This window comes from Oryza sativa, chromosome 11 (genome assembly GCF_034140825.1).
Source record: "Oryza sativa Japonica Group chromosome 11, ASM3414082v1".
In the NCBI taxonomy this organism is placed as follows: domain Eukaryota; kingdom Viridiplantae; phylum Streptophyta; class Magnoliopsida; order Poales; family Poaceae; genus Oryza; species Oryza sativa.
In genome coordinates, this window is record NC_089045.1 from 26,550,023 (window position 1) to 26,556,994 (window position 6,972).

The window sequence follows — 6,972 nt, forward strand, 5'->3', positions numbered from 1 at the left end:
TCATACTGACTTCGCAGATTCTGCATATATTATGTTTAGTCAATCATAGCGTTGACTCCATTAACGTATTTGACCCTTTCTTTCCCAGGCCTAATTAATTTTTTCCTCCCTGCCCATGATTGCCAGTGCTTCGTCAATAACTTAACACACCCCCTTGCAATATCACACGAAGAAATTACCATACATGGCCACACTGAATATGTAGCACATTGGACTATATGCTGGCGACGCGGTGGGCGTGGGCACGGCGCACGCTTTCGGCGTGGACGCACAACTGCGGGCGATGGAGCGCTAGCACACGAGGGCGGTGGACTCAGAGCAGCGGTGCAAGGGCGAGCGACGGCGCCAAGGAGGCGGCGTAGTGAGCGCCGATCACTCGGCTTCTCCTGGGCACGTGTCAGCGACGGATGGAATGGGCGGCGCCCGTTTGGGGCCGGATATCGACATCGGCTACGGTGGCACGGAGGGCGTGAGCTCGGCACACCCTTTCGGCGTGGACGCGCGACCGCGGGAAGGCGAGGCTGTGCACCGGGCGTAGCGGGTGTTGGCGAGGCTGACGGCTTCGAGGAGAAGGGAAGGGCGAGCTAGCGCGTCCGTGTTTCGTCACGGTTATAGATGGCCAAAGGGCCCGTCCGACACGGCCCGGCCCAGGCACGGCTGGGCACGGCCCAGCAGCCATCGGGCCGGCACGGCCCGTGCCGGCCCATGGGCTGCACCTCCCGCCCAGGCACGGCCCACCAGCTGTCGGGCCGTGCTGTGCCAGCCCGAAGGTATGGGTGGCCCATCGGGTCTTTTTTAAAATAAGTATATTTTTCATCCCTCCTCTTTGGGCTATTTCATATGTATAGCTAAAATAAGTCTATTTTCGCCCCTCCTCTTTGGGCTGACATATGTATAGCTAAAATAAGTCTATTTTCTGTCCCTCCTCTTTGGCTGACATATGTATAGATAAAAAAAAGTCTATTTAGGTCCCTATTCTTTCGTCCATGGCATATAATATGTCTATTTTTACTCCCCTAGCTGCCGGCCGATCGTGCCGGGCCGGCACGGCCTAGTGGTCAGGCCGGGCGGGCACGGGCCCGAACGTGCTGTGCTTGGGCTGGGCCAAAATACCGTGCCATGGGCCGGGCCGTCGGGCTTCGGGCCTTTTGGCCATCTATAGTCACGGTGTAGCGCGACGCGGTGCGGCACGGTTTGGCACGCTGCTCGCCCGGTTCAACATTTCGTCGAGCAGGTGGCGGGCGCGTGTGTTGGATGCTTGGGAGGAGAAAGGAGGGGGTGATTGGGCTGGTTTGGGCCGTCCTAGGTCCGCCGAGAATGAAGGAGGGAGATGGGCTGGCCTTGGTGCTGGGCTGAGATGGAGAGAGGAAAGGACAGATTCTAGGGCCCACAGGAATAGTAATATTTCATCATTTTAGGAATTTCAGAGTTTGAATTTTGGAGAGTATTTGTTGGAATTGTAAATGGACTGTAAAAGGGACGGTGGATTTTAATAATCCTAGGAATATATAGGTGGACTTTGGATGAAATATTTGAGATCTCTAATGGCGAAACCTAAAATTCAAATATGAAACAAAATTTTGAAAATAAATTTTGTATTTAAAATAACTTTTAACGGCAACGAAAATCAGGATGTTACAATAAACTTAGTTAAATTTATAGAAACTTGACTAAGAAAAAATTCAAATGACTTATAATATGAAACGAAGTGAGTAGGAAGACTATAGGAATTTTGAGATTATGTAGGCTCCGTTTGGTACCACATGTTCTCAACTTCTCCTCCTCGTTTTCCGCGTGCACGCTTTTCAAACTACTAAACGGTATGTTTTTTTAAAAAGTTTCTATACAAAAATTGCTTTAAAAAATCATATTAATTCATTTGCGAAAAAATAGCAAATACTTAATTAATCATGTGCTAATTGCTGCTCTGTTTTCTGTACCGGGGAGTGAGGGTTCCCGAACGCAGCCTTAGATTGAGCAAGAGAAAAGGAGATGTTACTTGGAATTCTCTTAGAAATCAAATAACATGAGGTTGGAGCACAAATCACTAAAAAGAGGTAAGTGATATTGTTTATTTTCAGATTTATTTTCGCATTTGGGAGAATTGTTTGAGGTAATTGTTCGAGGTATTAAATCAAGTGATAAATTCACTGCAGCTTTCATGTGAGTTTTGTGGGTTAATTTAGGCTAAGACCAGTAAGGTTAATTAGGAAAGGATAGACCAACTAGTTCGCTCGCAACAACTACCTATATGTCAACATTTCTGTCCAAAGAGAGAGATGCATGAGTCGTTGTCCGTTATGAAAGAGTAAAGTGCATGGACTGTTCTTAAACTTATTGGGATGTGTCGTCTAAGTCCTCTAAACTCTAAAAATACATATCTAAATCCCATAACTTGTCATAGTATGTCATATATGTTTCAAATCGTCATAGCCCTTCAAGATCCTATACGTGGCACTGATGTGGTATGCCACATGGATATAACGTGACATCATTTTAATTCACAAATAAGATCCATTTAAAAATTTTTCTGTTTCTTTTTTTCTTCTTTTCTTCTCCTTCTCTTTTTTCTTTTCTTCTCATTTCTCTATGACCCAAGCAGAAGAAAGGAAAAAAAAATAAGAGTGAGACGAAAACGAAAAAGAAAAGAAGAAATTACGAACGTAGTTGCTCGTTACTGATACTGCATCAAATGCAAGCTACACACTACCAAACCAGGTAGATCATTGCCTCCCCTTCAATCAGGGCCACTTCAGATTGAAGTCAAACTCATGTCATCTACCTATAGTACAGCTCATTTTGTTGTGAAACAAGTTGATTTGCTCTTTATTATTTGGTCGCAATCTTCGATGTCCCTTTTTTATGTGTTTATAGTTACATCATCAGTTTGCTGTTCTACACCGTACTTTTTACTGTGTTTGCAATTCATCATCAGTCATGTAATGTGTGTAATGTAATACACGCGCCCGGGACAAACAGAGGATGCTCTGTTCCATAATTAGCACCAAGGAATGCAACGGGGATTCGATTTTATGATAAGGATATATACTAATAATTAGTTCTTGATGAGTGACCAGCAAATGGATCGATCATCACCAGACAGAAATGTACTCTAGCTAGGCACTCCACACACGTAGCCAATAGCTAACTCAAACGCCAATGCTGTGCAATAACTTCTCTACTGTCGATGCATGATTAACGGGCATGACGACCTTGGTTACTCTAATTCCTATATATATCCTAATTGCAGGTTCTTTAGACATGCATGGTGTCTTGCAAGTTCCTGGTGCGTCCTAAACCTATGATCACACACCGGCATACCATAACCAGCCTCTTCGTATTTATACTCATTTGCAATTGCAATCGCTTATCGGAAGCACTACTTAGAAAAAAAACATTTTTCCTAACATGGAGGTCTTTTTTTTAGGCGGACAGGATCCTTGGAGTCAAATGACCACCTATAAAAATATAAATCGGGATGAAGTTCATGGACCACTTAAGCGGCGCCTACGAAAATGATTTTCGTAAGCGGACCATCTAAACGGCGCCTGCACCTTATATGGTCCGCCTACAAAAATCGTACCTACCAAAAAAACTTTAACACTTATCTACTCCTCCAACCCCTTCCACCACTCATTTCTCTAAACTTATCTTCTCAACTCCCTCCCTCCACCGGCTTCTTAGCTCTCTCTCTCCCCCTCCCTCCCTCCACAGGCAGCGGCGTAGCGGGTGGACACGGCGGCAGTGGTGACGTGGTTCCTCGGCCTCCCCTCCTAGATATATACACATACACACGTGCGCGCGTCTATATATATGTATGTATGTATGTATGTATGTATGTATGTATGTGTGTGTGAATGAAAATGCATATTTGAGCTCGGGTACATATGTACCCACCATCCCTGCCGTCCAACTACCTTGGAGATTCGCGTGGGCACCGTCACACCAAGCAGGAGTGGGGAGTGCTTACCCAATTGGCAGTCAGGCTTAAAGGGAGAACAGGAAGTAACATGTACGTACGATTGCATGGGGACTGTGAGCAAATCCCGGAATTGTCCTTTGCTGCTGAGAGCAAACACCACTGCAGACCCACGACGAAGAAAATGTCCGTAGGGCCCACACACATTGATGGCAAAAGCAGTCAAAAAAGATATTGGTGCATTCACTACGATTCATGTCTGGCTTATTTTAGATCCTGAAAAAACTTTTCACTTTACTCTCCTAACAAAATTTCTTTTCTTTTGTTTTCACTGTAGAGGTTTTTTTGTTGCGCTGAAAATTTGGTATAATAAAGATGCGTCCGCAACTTTCGCCCCAACGTTCCTTTTAGTTTTTTTTCATTGTTTACATAGTATGATAGCATTTGGAATTGATTTAAAATAATGGAGGATTACCGGCAACCATTTTTTTAGAAAGAAAATATAAATGTGAAAAAAAACACGTAAATAACGTAAAGAAGAAATACCAGCATAACGGAGAGGAGGTATTTACGTTATTTACGTAATTACATAAATAATAGTAAACATTTGACCGACAAACGCCATGAAAAGTTCCAAAATATTTAAGAATTTTTGTAATTCCAAAAATATTGCAAAATATATAGATGGCAATCTACGGTTCTAACAAATTTCCATTAAAAATGCAACCTGTACAAAGAGAAAAACAACCTATAAATCTAGAGAATGAATTACATACAAACTTATAAAGCGGTGATCTTTTTTACAAGGTCACTCTGTCAAAAACAACGATCCGCCCAGACTTTATGATCTCGATCAAACCGAGTTCTATATAAGAGCGTAGAAACGTCAAACCAGTTAGAATGGGTAGGTACCCTCATTGCTCAGTCTCCCATATGACCAAATGATGTATAATACATGTGCATGCATTACTACTGCGTCGTCCGAAACCGTCAACCAAGTATCTAGGGTATATGTGCTCGTGTACAATTTCCCATCTCCTATATATATATATATATTACTATACACACACTTATTATATATGTTTGTGCTGCAGATAATCATAGGTGGGACATTTCAGAATAAAAGCAGAATACACGAACAACATATAATTTATCCCTCTGGTCAAATATATTTTACGTTTGAGATCTGAGTTTAGCTCTCCAAACATGATATAAATGGCTGGAGGGAGCAACTCATATAAACATATGTAAATTAAAACAGAGCTTCCCTTCTATATAATATCCCCATGCTATTAACAAATTACGGCAAGTGTGTAGCTCGTTGCTCCACCGCTGGGGCGTCATTGTTGCTTGGGCATGGCGGTTGGTCACACTGCCCGCGGGATCTTACAGGAGGGCAATCGGGATTGTTTTGAGGGTCGTAGGTACCTGCACAGGTGACCGAAACGTTAGCTTTTCTTTTTCTCTTATATAAAAGTTACATATGCTAGTTAACATGATTGAAAAATATGAACTAATAATTTAGCGGACGGACAACTCTAAATTTCATAATATTCTTGACATCTATGATCTGCAACAAATTAACGTTTGGCGACGGATTTATGTCATGGCTTAGTGAAAACCTAGTATGAAGGTTCCCTTTGGGATTTTCACCGGTTTCCAAATGAATCTATTTTTATTATATACTAAAAATTCATTAAACAACATACAAATGCTCCCACACCGCCACGTAGTAGACATCCTACCATCGCTTTTTAAGTCGTTACGTGGTACGTACTCTACTAAATTAGAAAAAATCATAGAAATTATGATAAAAGAAAACATCCGATCCGACCATCGATATTTAAATATTTTTACTTAAAATAGGTGGACCATTACTTTAAACCATTAGATCTACTAGAGATAACACAAAGGGTGGGCCAATTGAATTTATTGCAAAAAGATCTCTCCTCCCACTCCTACCGTACATGTGCATATACATAACTATGTGAAACCCCGCGCATTGTTACAGAAGTTTATTATGATAACATAAGTAAAAAATAAGAGTTAATTTTATTTTGGACCATGTTTTATTGCCAAAGTTTTACTTTGGCCTAGGTAACTTGAACTTTGTTGTACAATGGATCATCCCAAACCACATGTTCATATATATATATATATATATATATATATATATATATATATATATATATATATATATATATATATATATATATATGCATATCATTGTCGAAGGAGAAGCTAGACATGACTAGCGAATAGAATTAGGGTGGTCCATTATATAACGAAGGTAAAGTTACCTACTCCACAGTGAAAAGATTGGGTATAGGATGGTCCAAAACTATTTGGCATTACAATCTCTTTTTCGTATGCTGATCTTTTGGAGCTAAGGTGTGGCATGCTACAATTCATGTGACTAACAAATCCTTAAAATCAAAAGTTAGATAAATTTTAAGTAAGAAACTCCCACTTGTTATTTGCATATATATTAAGTCTGTCACTCAACCACAATCAATATAACCAACACTATTCAACATGTTTAAATTCGAAAGGCAAAAGAAGTCACTATTACTTACAACCCCGTCGCTCCAGGGTTGCAGCAGCCGGCCGTGGAGCTAGGATGCTGGCCATAATAACAAGCAGGATCACCAGCAACAAGGCTGAGACAGAGTAATCTGATCTTGTCGACATTGCTGGCCTCCAAGCTAGCAATCCCCTCTCTGCTTGAAGGCCTCCTGAACAACTTCCGACGCACAAGAACTGAAGCCGTCTCATCGATCGTCTTGTATACTCCTATATATATTAATTTGTGAATATAGGGCGGCTTTCTACAACGACTGAGCAATCAATTGGAATTTTTAGTTTACATTGACCGTGTGCTTTTCGCAACGAGGGGCCGATGATCCAGGGAAGCTTCCGTGCCCTGCACTGCAGGCCTCTGTGCCGTGGTTTTCTTTTGGGAAGTGACATAATGTTTTCACATTTTCTTAAATAAAATACATAAATATACTACATCTAAAAACATGTGATGACCAGCATTAGTACAACATATA

At 41.5% G+C, this 6,972-nt stretch overlaps 1 long non-coding RNA gene across 1 annotated transcript; it reads right to left on the bottom strand.

Moving 5' to 3' along the window:
- Positions 1 to 5,039: 5,039 nt before the first annotated feature.
- LOC107279443 (uncharacterized) lies at positions 5,040 to 6,692 on the bottom strand. Its single transcript, XR_001541301.3, has 2 exons — positions 6,496 to 6,692; positions 5,040 to 5,347 (listed from the first exon to the last, which is right to left on the bottom strand). It is a non-coding gene; the product is annotated as an uncharacterized lncRNA (long non-coding RNA).
- Between the last annotated feature and the right edge of the window lie 280 nt (positions 6,693 to 6,972).